General features: G+C 33.9%; 1 protein-coding gene and 1 long non-coding RNA gene across 5 annotated transcripts in view; one reads left to right on the top strand and one right to left on the bottom strand.

Moving 5' to 3' along the window:
- The window catches only part of LOC103104656 (uncharacterized), a 109761-nt gene extending 108928 nt beyond the window's left edge, over window positions 1–833 (bottom strand). For all 3 annotated transcript variants that reach the window (XR_008913890.1, XR_008913891.1, XR_008913889.1), the window contains exon 1: window positions 540–833. This is a non-coding gene — a long non-coding RNA (uncharacterized LOC103104656). The remainder of the gene's footprint in view (window positions 1–539) is intronic.
- GABRG3 (gamma-aminobutyric acid type A receptor subunit gamma3) overlaps window positions 1–13596 on the top strand; it is a 926944-nt gene that overhangs the window by 220453 nt on the left and 692895 nt on the right. The window lies entirely within an intron of this gene.

Below are 13596 nucleotides of genomic sequence, written 5' to 3' on the forward strand. Positions count from 1 at the left end.
CATTTTTGAGATAAGAGGTCTTTATCAGAGAAATTTGTTATAAATTTTTTTCTCAGTTTGTTTCCTTCTTATTTTGGTTGCATTGGTTTTGTTTGTACAAAAGCTTTTAAATTTAATATAATCAAAATTATTGTTTTTACATCTTGTAATGTTCTCTATCTCTTGTTTGGTCTTAAACTATTTCCTTCTCCATAGATCTGACAGGTATACTATTTCATGTTCACCTAACTTACTTATAATATCACTCTTTATGTTTAAATCATATACCCATTTTGAACTCATCTTGGTATAAGGTGTGAGATATTGATCTAAACCTATTTTTGACTTACTGTTTTCTAATTTTCCCATCAGTTTTTGCTGTATAGTAGGTTCTGAAATAACAATATTAATTTGGAGGGGTTTAGGATGGAAAACACATAGGGATTAACATATAAATATTTTGCTTTTATTCAACAGAGAGGTTTGGGAAAGGAGAGAGGGGAATAAGGAGGTCTTACAACTTAATCCCTTAATTTAAAACTCCTAACTAATAATCCTACCTTATCTCATCCTAAACTCTTAAGGGCCAGTCCAACAAATTACAGAGATCTTACATATGGAGTGTTTTAGGAAGTAGAGGTTGGAGTCCAGATGAGGAATCCTAGATGGTCTAGAGAATGGCTGAAGTTCCCAGTCTTTCCCTTGGTCCACCCAACAGTAATTAGGATACTCCTATCCACTCTTGTCCAGAGGGCTGCTTGCAGGATGATTCAGAGACGTCCACAGGAGCACAGATCAGCAACTTTCAGCTTCTATGTCGACTGCAAACCCCCAAATGAGGCCCAACAGTCTCCTCAACAGTTTGGAACCTTTCCCCTGCCAGCTCTGAAGATTCTCTGCCTGCCAATCATTCTTATGCATTAAGCATTACATTGCAACAGTTCTTATCCCAAAATCTGACATTTTGGGGTTTATCAAACACTAGCTTGCAAATGTCTTTTATGACTAATCTATTCCATTTGTCCACCCTTCTTTATTTTAGCCAATATCAGATTGTTTGGATGATTGATGAGTTATAGTACAGTTTGTGATATGTTACTTCCAGGCCACCATCCTTAACATGTTTTTTTTCATTAGTTCTGTTGATATTATTCACCTTTTGTTCTTCTGGATGAATGTTGTTATTATTTTTTCTAGTTCTATAATTTTTTGGGGGGGGTAGCTTTAGTGGTATTTGATGGTACTGAATAAGTAAATTACTTTAGGTAGGATTGTTATTTTTATTATATTAGCTCATCCTACTCACGAGTAATTAATATTTTTCTATTTGTTTAGATCTAATTTTATTTGTGTGAAAAACATTTTGTAATTGTGTTCATGTAATTCCTATGTTTGTTTTGGCAAATATATTCCCAAATATTATATATTGTCTAGAGTGATTTTATTTTTAAAATTTTATTTACTTAATTAATTTAGAATATTTTTCCATGCTTACATAATTCATATTCTTTTCCTCACCTCCTTCCTCCTCCTCCCATAGCCAATGAGCAATTCCTCTGAGTTTTACATTTATCATTAATGAAGATCTATTTCCATATTATTAATATTTGTAATAGAGTGATCATTTGGAATCTACATCCCCAATCATATCCCCATTGAACCATGTGATCAAGCAAATGTTTTTATTCTGTGTTTCTACCCCCACAATTCTTTCTGTGGATGTAGAGTTCTTTCTCATAAGTCCTTCAGAACTGTCATCGATCATTGCATTGCTGTCAGTAGAGAGTCCATTACATTCAGTTGTACCACAGTGTAGCCATCTCTGTGTACAGTTTTCTCATAGTTCTGCTCCTTTTGCTCTGCATCAATTCCTGGAGGTCTTTCCAGGTCACATGGAATTCTTCCAGTTTATTATTCATTTTGGCACAATAGTATTCCATCACCAAAAGATACCATAATTTGTTTAGCCATTCCCCCAATCAAAGGGCATCCCCTCATTTTTACAATTTTTTGTCACTACAAAGAACAAGGCTATAAATATTTTTGTACACATATTTTTCCCTATTATCTCTTTGGAGTACAATCCCAGCAGTGCTATGGCTGGATCAAAGGCCATCAAGTCTTTTAAAGCCCTTTGGGCAAAATTCCAAATTGCCATCCAGAATGATTGGATCAATTCACCACTTCACCAGCAAAGCTTTAGTGTCCAAACTTTGCCACATCCTCTCCTATCATATTAGCCAACCTTCTAGGTATGAGGTGGTATCTCAGAGTTGTTTTGATTTGCATTTCTCTAATCAAGAGGGATTTAGAATACTTTTTCATGTGCTTATTGATAGTTTTGATTTCATTATCTGAAAAATTCCTATTCATGTCCCTTGTTCATTTATCAATTGGGGAATGGCTTGATTTTTTTGAACAATAGATTTATATTATACATTTGAGAAATTAGACCTTTGTCAGAGGTTTTTGTTATGAAGATTTTCCCCAATTTGTTGCTTCCCTTCTGATTTTGGTTGCATTGGTTTTGTCTATACAAAACCTTTTTAATTTAATTTATTCAAAATTATTCATTTTATAGTTTGTAATATTCTCTATCTCTTTCTTGGCCTTAAATTCTTTCCTTTTCCATAGATCTGACAGGTATACTATTCTATGTACCTAATTTACTTATAGTTTTATTCTTTATATTTAAGTAATTTACCTATTCTGAATTTATCTTGACATAAGGTATGAGATGTTGGTCTAGACTTAATCTCTTTCATACTCTTTCCTAATTTCCCCAGCAGTTTTTGTCAAATAGTGGGATTTTGTCCCAAAAGCTGAGATCTTCGGGTTTATCATACACTATCTTGCTGAGGTCATTTACCCCAAGTCTATTCCATTGATCCTCTCTTCTGTGTCGTAGCCAGTACCATATTGTCTTGATGACCACTGCTTTATAGTACAGTTTAAGATCTGATACTGCTAGGCCCCCACCCTTCATATTTTTTTTTCATTATTTCCCTTGATATTCTTGATCTTTTGTTTTTCCAAATAAACTTTGTTATAAATTTTTTTTCTAATTCAATAAAAAAGTTTCTTGGTAGTTTGATAGGTATGGTACTGAATAAATTAATTTGGGTAGGATTGTAAGTTTTATTATATTAGCTTGTCCTATCCATGAGTAATTAATGTTTTTTCCAATTATTTGGATCTAGTTTTAATTGTGTGGAAAGTGTTTTGTAGTTGTGTTCATATAACTTCTGTGTTTGTCTTGGTAAATAGATTCTTAATATTTTATATTGTCTAGGGAGATTTTAAATGGAATTTCTCTTTCCAAGTCTTACTGCTGACTTTTGTTAACTGCCTTTCTTATTAGGCAAAGCATCTTCAGCAAAATAAAATGCTTTTGGAGACCTCTGATAGCTTTTACCATTCCATTAGTTTCAGAACCAATGCCAGGTGGAACTTTTAAGATATATATTTATATATTTTTTCCCAACATTTTTTAACTTTTCATTTGGATCGGTAGATAGTTAACACATATGGTTTGCTGGCAATCTGTCGCTTACATTTCTATACTTGTGACACCGCTAAGGCAAAATACCACTTAACAAATATTAATGTGCAAGCCAAGAGAAGATTCAAAGAATCCTAATTGACTGTCCCTTACCAGATTATAATTTTTTTTCTTCTTGTATTTCCTCTACCAATGCAAATCATGAAACCTCTATACTTTAGTAGATACTTTTCTCAAGTTCTGCTGTCTGAAAGAATCCAGTCCATAATGACCCTTCGTCTCATGACAAGCCTCCCTGGGATTAGCTCATTCAGTTCTTGGGTATCAGAAAAAAAAATTATTGCAGGATTTGCATGAGTGGCGTTTCATGCTTTTTATTTATTTAAATCCTTACTTTCTGTCTTAAAATCAACCCTGTATAATGGTTCCAAGGCAGAAGAGCAGTAAAGGCTAGGCAATGAGGTTTAAGTGACTTGCCCAAGGTCACACAACTAGGAAGTGTTTGATGCCAGATTTTAACCTAGGACTTCCCATCTCTAGGCCTGACTCCCAATCTACCAAATCACCTAGCTGCCCCCTCTTCCATGCTTTTTAGGGAAAAAAACCCCCTAAATCCTAGTATTCTCTGTCTCAAATGCATTGCAATTGTCTACTTTGTATGTATTTGCATTTAATGTCTATATACTTTTATGCCTCTATAGTTTTCCATAAAATAATCCCTAAACTTCAGAAGAATAAGAATTACTTAATTTATTCATTTATTCATCAGGTTACTAGCACTGTGCCTATCATGTAGGAGGTGTTTAATACATGCTTGTTGACATATATTGAAAAACTCTAAGAACCCAGATGCTGAATCAAGATGAGTGATAAAAGTTGGTATTATCTGGAGTGGGTCTATTCCCTAGGGAGAAGGTTAGCATTGGTTCTTCTCCTGAATGGAGTAAGATGCACAACTCTCTGAAGGATCAGAAGAGTCAACTTTAATTCAGCATTTTGTCCCAAATTCTATGCAAGCCTATTGGTGTATTGGTGTAGAGGCTGATCTCAAGTAGCTACAATTAAACTAGAAAATTGCAATCTTGCTAATAGTAATTACTAACATTTATATAGCAATCCATTATTTTTTAAATGCTTAACACAAGTACTTAAATTGGTCATCACAATAATCCCATGAAATAAGTAATAAAAATGTTATGATAAATTGGATAAATTAAATTGTGCCCAGACACAGAACTAGTAAGAAGAAGCAATAAGAATGATACAGTTTTTGTATATATTTAAAATTTTTATCACCAACCTTTTTTTTTTGCTTTTCTTATTTTTTAATATCATATAACTTCTCATTCTCTACATTATTTTATAAGGTGGATTTGCTACTGTAAATCACCAGCTGTGTTCTGTTTTTCCTAGTGTTCCTTGTAGGTAGTAATATGAAATTCATATTTTCAAATTGAAAAACTTCAAGGTCAGGTAAAATATGTCAATTCTTTGCTTCTCATCCTTGGTGGAGAATCTTCTGTTTTCAATCATATAATTCAACTTAGATATGTCAAAAATTCCTAATTTCATTCATTTAGCTGTAATATTTTGAATGTATGCCAGTATTTCCTTAATTATATTTTCTTTTTGAACTATTTCCCACTTTTCTTGCCAAAATTCATCCATCTTTCTCATAAGCCCTGATTTAAATTTTTCAAGAGCTTGTGGCCAATTTTCATTTTGGGGGGAGGTTTGGATATATTTATTTGTTCATCCACTTCTGCTATTTCCTCTGTAATCTGGATATTTCCTCCATAAAAATTATCCAAGGGTCAATGCCTTCTTCTTGTTCCTCTTGGTGTTGGGAGGTTGTTTTTCCTGGGCATTGTTTGCCATCATTATGCTGGCTTTTCCTTTCCTTTTCAGTCAGAAGTCTGAGTGAGGAGGGCAGGCTCTCTGTGTATGGAGCTAAGGAGTGTGGGTTTTGCCTGAGGCCACCTCTGGAATCTCTGTAGCTTCTATAGTTTACAAGGCCCCTCTTGTCTGTGCTATCTCTGTGCTCATGGTCTGTGCTCTTCAGTCTGCTGGGCTCTCAATTTCTAGCTGCTCTCAGGGGCAGGTCCTTGGTGGTTTCAGTCAGCTGCCAAGGACCTGGAGGTGCCCCCTTGCTAACTTCAGAGCTGCCCCTCTCTTGCTCACTAATTCCAGCACACTGGCTCTGACTTTAGCACTCTGTGTTGGGGGTGGGGGAGGGCTGGTCAGCTTGCACTTTGGTGGAAGCTATTTCACCCTCTTATAGTGTGGAAATGTCCCAATCCCACATACCTTCAATGTTGTGCTCCATTGTGGAGTTCCTTCATTCATATGAATTCCTTTTTTTTTTTTGGTCTTTTGAGGTAGTGAATGAGAAGAGGAAGAGTCCTGCATCTACACTGCTGCCATGTTTACCCAGAAATCTCTTATTTCCTTAATTATAGAAAAACAATATGATCTTGAACATTGCTTCTGGGATAAATTACAACTTTACTTCTTTTTGTTTTTTTTTTGTTTTTTTTCCTCTTCTTTCATTCTAAGAATGCTTAGGATATAGTTTCTCCCTTACATTATCTCACATTTTTATAGGATCATTAAAATAAGAACCCAACCTTTCCAGAATAGATTTTTACCCCTGGTGTTTTTTTAATTTCCTTTTCCCCTTTTGTCATATTTAGTATTACCACTGAAAAATAAACAAATACCATTAGAATGGAAAAGATGGATAAAAAAACCCCATCTTCCTCCCTAGAATAATAACCCATGGAAGGCTTGATACAATTCAAGTATTGAATATCTGGATTCAAAGTCTAAGAATTTAAGTTTATATCTTGTCTTTACCACCTAGTAGCTCCATGATCTTGAGCAAATTATAACATCTCTGGATTTTTCTTCTCACACATGTTAAAAAAAATGTGTATTTACTAGATTATCTCTGAGGTCACTTACAGCTTTCAATCTATATGTCTATGACATTAGCCCCCAAATGATACATTTAATTATTTATGAAGAGTTTTTCTTTTTGTTTTGCATGCTTCTGTTGTTGATGATGATGATGATGTGTCTTTTAATGTTGATGCTGCTAAGTCTTGTGTTATTCTGACTATAGAGCTGCCATATTTAAATTATTTTTTTCTTGTTTTTAGCATTTTCTCCTTAAACTAGGAGCTCCAGAATTTAGCAATGATGTTCCTGTGTGTTTTCTTCTTTGTTATTGTGATATGTGCTATCTTTCAAGTTCTATTTTCTATTCAATTTTATTTAATAATTTCCTAGAGTATACTGTCTAAACTCTTTTTTATCAAAATATCTACTGGGCCAGCAATTTTTATATTGTTTCTCCTTGATATGTTTTCCATGTCAGTTCTGTAATAAGAGTTTTTCTTATCTTTTGATTATGCTTTGTTATTTGTTGTTGCTTTAGGAAGTCATTAGCTTCCTCTTATCCAAATTTAATTTTTAGTAAGTCATTTTCATCTGTAAGTTTTTGGATCTTCTTATTTAATTGATTGACCTGTGTTTCATAATTTTCTTGATTTCCTTACACTGCTCTTTTTTTCCCTAATTTTTCCTCAATCTTATTTGTTTTTTAAAGTCTTTTACAAGCACTTCTAAATACTTTTTTAAGGATTAGGACTATCTAATATTTTTATTTACTTTTTTTGAAGTAAGTGTTTTAACTTTACTGTGCCCTGAATATGAACCTAGGTCTTCTTTTTCCTCATAATGGCTATCTATTATCTATAATTGAGCTCTTTTTCTTTTGATGATTTTTTTAGAATTTTTGCATTTTAACTGTTAACTCTACGGAATCTTTGGTTTTGTTCCCAGGATGTGGAGGATAATGCCTTAGGTTTCATGTATTTCTTGTTTGCTGTTTCTTGGGCCCTCCTTAGTTCTTCAAGTTTCTATAATCAAGGCCTGGGAGTAGTCCCCACTCCCCTCATCACCTTAGCAGTTCTGCCACTGCAAGCAGACAGCTCAAATATCTGTAATCTCTAGCTGTCTGTTAGCACCAGCTCAGCTCCTCTCTGGAATTATAGCCAGACTTCACTCCCCCGGTGGTGACCACAGCCAGTAGAGCCCTTGCCCCTCAGCAACTTCATGCATACATGCGGACTTTCTCCTCACATCTACTCTTCTAGAGTCCCAGGTGGGGACTGAGTTAGCACATCTGGATCCCTGAAATCCTTCTCTGGTTAGCTGCCAACACTTGAGCTGTGGATGTATGCGTATTTCTGGAGCAGAGGCTGCAACCCAATTAGCTACTCCTAGTGCTCACTGCCTTTTGATTTGGGGGTTAATTGTCATTTGGGTGTAGGGCCTCATGTAAAGCAGATAAGCGTAGGCTGCCTGTCCGGCCCTCGACTTGCCAATTGTTGGTTCCTTGTTATCTGCTGTGGAGCATTTTTGTTTCAAGCCTCAGTCAGGTGAGATATGAATCAGGGAAGTCAGAGACCTTCCTATGGTATCCTTGGCTACTCGGATTCACTGCCAATTCTTATCTATTGATGCTGCCTTTAACATTGATTCCGTGGCACGATTTTTACTTATTTGTGAGGGTATTTTGAGATTGAGGTATTCTCCTACATCCTATTCTGTCATCTTCTCATGAGGCCTGTTTGAGGAGAGTGAAAAGCATCTATTTACTGTTACTATCATTGTGCTAAGCATGAGAAATGCATATAGAAAGGGAAGGTAGTCCCTGTTCTCAAATGACTTTCATTCTAGTAGACTATAAATTCCTTGAAGTATTGAATTATTTAATTTACTGTATTTATATATTTATAACCAAGCATAATGTTTAGCACATAGTAGGCTTCTAATAAATGCTTGTTGATTGATTCTGAGTAAGATAAAAATACATAGGAAAATACAGATTCAAAGGATGGAAAGGATTGTGGGTCCTTTGGGCATATTGGAAGGGAGATGGCAATGTGTCTGGAAAGCATAGTGGAAGTACAGATGATAAACCCTTATAGTCCTTTGTGCTCAGTTTCATGGATTATGGTAAAGTTTGGTGATCCTACCTTTTAATGGAAGTATAGCTGGTGACTAAGAGGTGTAAGTACATGTTACTTTCATTGTCAAGCCTTTAACAGATGGGGAAGTGAAATCTTCACAGTATATCTGCATAAGAAAGGGTCAGACTGGGATTAGTTTAGGATCCTTGGGAAGAAGAAGTCTCATAGTCTCAGCTCCATTCTCTGTCAACATCAAGTAAAAGATACTAACTTTAGAACTAGTGGATACCAATTCACTTGAAATCTTTTAGATTATATTGTTGGTGGTCTTATCTCAGTTTAGAATGAATTAAATAGCCCCTGAGATCCTTTTCAAGTTTAAAGTTATTTGATTCTGTGTTTCTAATCCAGATTAACATACAGCCCCATGGCTAATGGCCAAAATTTTAGTTTAGGTGATTTTCTTACACAACTGAAGGAATTGCCTCTGCAACTTCACTTTCCAGTGTTCTTATTTTACAAAAAATTGCAAAATCTTATTACAGAAAAGAATATATACAGAACTGTCTAATAAGTATCCTTGCTCTTTGTTATTAAAATTTTTTTCTGATAAAAATGAATCTTTTATATTAGATTAGGGATGGGGATAGGACCTATTATTTCATTGTCAGGAAAATTACAAGTGAAACTCCTCCTAATGCGGGTTTTGAAATTTTTCTGCAACTTACAATCTTAGAAAATTGACTAGATCAATGTTATATTACATTACTTGCTCAGAAACAAATAGCCAATACATAAGAGGTGGAATTGATCCCCCCAAAAAAATGTTTGTTAGCCAACCATATAAGTTTTAAGAAGGGGTCATTTATTAATGTGATGCAGTAGTAATAATCATTAGAAACCTTTTCAATCCCTCTGCCCCAAAAAAGTCTGTAATAAACTTTCCCAAAAACACACAGATAGGGCAAGGAATAGAAAAGTAGATTTAACTATAGACAGCACATAGCACAAGTGCCAAAGGAATAATTCTCATATCTGGATACTGGAAGTAATTTTCTCTAATTCCTGGAGTGCCCATGAAGTTCTTGCTAAATACGAGAAGCTGACTCCATCTGTTCCTGGCTCCCAAAGCAGATACTGCAGTCAAATTATCTGAGGCTGTGACTAGGATATTGCTGGAAGGATAGAAGATCCATCACCCTCTCTTATCTTTAACATTTTTAAGATTTTAGTGAAAGGTGGGATGGGAAAATAGATCTGGCTATGTCAAACTTAAGAGTTTTCCTTCCTTTCTTCTCTTCATCCAGCCCAGAAGTTCCTTCTCAGGGATCCATGGAAAAGCTATTTCTTTAATAACTTTGCTCCAATTTCTTTAATAACTTTTTTCAAATTATTCAAAAATTTGTGGATGATTACTGAGAGATAGCACAAAATTATCTTGTTTTTGTACTAAAGAAATATTACTAGCTTTCCCAAGAATATGAAGAATAAAGCAAGGATATTCATTTTCCAAACTGTTGGTTGATGCAAATATGATGTCACAAATCAATCAATTAATCATTGAACAATATTAATTAAGCACTTATTATAGGAGGACTCTTATACATCAACCATATAATGCTAGAATTTATATATTTCTAATGTTAGAAATTAGCCTTGGGAGCCCCAAAATAAAAAAAAAATAGAAAAAGAAAGAATTTGAAGGAATAAGAGTTAGTAAAAGGAAAGGCAGGCAGCATTATTTCTTTTTTTCCAAATAATAGAATATGCTTAGATTCAAAGAAAAATGATTAAGATAATTAATTGCTTGAATAAAGATGCAGCTATAAAATCAACCTCTCAAATCTTTAACCTTTCTTCATATTAATATCAGAATTCATCAGAGGGAGAAAAACTCTTTTACAAAAAGTACAAGTAATCATTAAATGTATAAATATCAGGAATTTGAGCCACTGAGGCACCCTAATGACACATATAAATATAAAATATTCTTTACAAAAATAAAGAAAAATATAAGGATTTGTCGTTATTCATGTTTGAGCTATAGTAATAGAAATCATTAGTGCTACAGCAATAAAACTACCAAGAGATTATTTTTAGGACTAGAGGAAATAATTATTTGAAAAAATAATTTAAAAATTTGATTAGAGTCCTAGCTGGAAATAATGAACAAAAAAGGTAGAAATAAAAGGAAAATAGCATTATTAGTTTTAAAACTTACTTCTAAATTATTACTGGGAAATCTGTAAAATAATTTGACAGAAATGAACATCTTACACAATATATCATCCTGTGTTCCAAAGATATATATATGAATATATATATATAATGTGCACATATGTATATATACATATGTATACATGCATATAGATGCTTCAGAAAGGATAAATTTTATATCTATTTTGTATCTATATCTAGATTTTATATATATAAGTTTTTCTAAGGGGAAAATTTCACATAAAAAGGAGTTATTAAATTAAGAAAAGAGTAGATAACTTAGATCATAGTAAATTTTATTTTTAACAAGAACAACATCATTGTAATAAGAAAAACCTTCAATTAGGTAAAAATCAATGGGGCCAAATAGCACAATTCTCTGATGTACAATATATATAAGAAATTGATACAAATATGTAAGATTGAGAGCTGTTCTCCAATATGTAAATGGTCAAAAGGCCATAAAAAACAAAACCAATATACAAGAGAACTGGAAAGTATCAATAACCATTTAAAAACATGCTCCAAATTATTAGTAATAGAAGACATACAAATCCAAATCACTTTGAATTTTATCTTCATGTCTTGATGATTTGCAAAAATTATAAAGAGTTGTAAACCATTAGTGCTGGAGAGGCAGTAGGAAGACCGATATAATAATGAATTAATGATGAAGCTATGAAATTATCTAAGTATTCTGGAAAATAATTTGAAATAGTTCTAAAAATATTAAATTTCGATCTAGTGATTCAATTTACATGTATATCTAAGGAGAACAATAATTGAGGGAAATGTTCCATGTATTATATTAAGTATATATACACCTACCTACATACATACAAACATGTATGTGTGGGTGAATGTGTATATGAACATATGCACATACACATGTATAAAACAATGCATTTATGGAAATGAAGTGAGTGCCATAAATTAGATAATAATTGAAGAAAATAGGTCATATAAATGCTAGAACATTATCTGTTAAAAATAATGAATGTGAAGAATTGAGAGGACAACTATTTAAACTGAAGTCAGAGTGAAGTAAGCTAAACCAATAGACTACCAAAGCAAATATAAAGAAAAACACTTAAAAGTTAAGATAACTGATACAGTGACTGATTTTGACTTCACAGGCCTGATAAAACATAACTCCCTATTCTCAGTATAGAGATAGAAACTATGGATGAAGAAGGCCTCCAATGTCTGAAAATCTTAATGTGCTTACTGCTCTTTTTTTCCTTATAAGAAAAGATTCTACAGTAATAGGGGACAGAGAAAGTTATAATTATATAACATTTTTGGTGGGTTTTATTATGGTGAAAATCACCTTTAAAGATTGTTAAAATATTAATTTATTAATAGGAATTCAGGGAATTCAGCTATGTAATTCCCTAAATGAAACACCCAAGTCAGAATGGAGTTTATGGTGGTTTAATCACAACGGGAGTAAGAAACGGGAGAGGGAGAGAAGGAGAGAGGAGGAAAGGGAAAGAGGTTAGCTCAACCTTCTGGTAGAGCCTGAGGTAGTTTTAGGCCTGGAAGGCCAAGGTAGAGAAGGGAATCAGTCCTTGACTCATGTGACTGATCTGAAAGAAGCTGTCTGCGGGCCTTCTCCCTCCTCAAGCTCCTGGCTCGGGTCTAGCCCTGTCTATAGGAAGTGAGCGAATTCCAGAGGCTGTTCTCTACCTCATTTCCTGTGCCTCACAAGTGCCAATGGTGGCTCTAGCTTGACCTAGGACCACCCAGAGGTCTGTCCTTTTTTTGCACATGTCTGTTGAGGGCCATATTCTCAAATAATTAAATCTTGAATTTTGCTGCAGCCCTTCCTAATCTCTTCCTGAGTAGGGTGGAGATTGCAGTTTCCAAGACCTGACTCTGTTACTCCAAGTATCTCCATTGTCATTGATCAGGAAATAGCTAAATCCCATCCTCCAAAGAATGGTCTGAACAGGGCGGAGTAGTTTTAAAATTCACAGTTTAACTAAATATTCTTCATTTATAGATTAAGTACATGTTTGTTGTCAATTAAAATGAACATTTCCAGAGATGGAAACATAGTAAAGGTGGAAAGGGTTAAGTTCTTGCCCTTAAGATACCTACAATCTAATGGAGGACAAAGCCATGCGGACTTTTTTCTCACTGGTCTAAACATCAACAATTTTGTTGGTGTACAGAACTCTTGAAATGGAATCTAGTGCAAACAATGCATATTTGCAGGTTATTTGTGACTTTCATTAGAAAGTTATCTGTCAAAAAAGTTATCTGTGTCAGAGACAGGTTTATTGTTTTGCATATAGATTTGTAATTAATGTGTCATCCCAATTCTAATTACATTCTCTTCATTACCTTATGCTGTCTTATCTACAAAAAATGATAATAGTAAAAAACATATCAGTGTTTGAATGAAAGTCATGAACAAATTATTTTAGGAGCATAATTAAGATTAGAAAGAGGATCAAATTGATTGTTAACTCATTTACAGAAGTAAACTATAATTTCTTGATATAACATTGGATAGAGAAAAAATTTGGAGAAGGAATGACCTTAGTTTTAATCTTTTCTCAGACACTAGCACTGATGTCCTTATAATCCTTTAGAGAGATGCTTTGAGCCATATTTCTCCCTTTAATGGTGATTTGAAATAATCTTATTTTTCTCCACCACATTTATGAAGTGATACAGCTGTCTTGCCAATTAGCTAATGGACAGATTGAAACCACAAGTCCAATCATGAGAAAGATGATCACACCACTGAAGTGTTGATAGGAACTATTGAGCATTTAATTAAAAGTGTAGCCAATGTGTATGGAGCAGAAACTCCATCTACGATGTCACTGATTTCTTAATTTCTTCCTCTCTTCTCTAGAACTTTAGTTAATTTTTTCCCTTTCAAATGAACCATGAACCTTTAGTAAA

Source organism: Monodelphis domestica, chromosome 8 (assembly GCF_027887165.1).
Source record: "Monodelphis domestica isolate mMonDom1 chromosome 8, mMonDom1.pri, whole genome shotgun sequence".
Taxonomy (NCBI): domain Eukaryota; kingdom Metazoa; phylum Chordata; class Mammalia; order Didelphimorphia; family Didelphidae; genus Monodelphis; species Monodelphis domestica.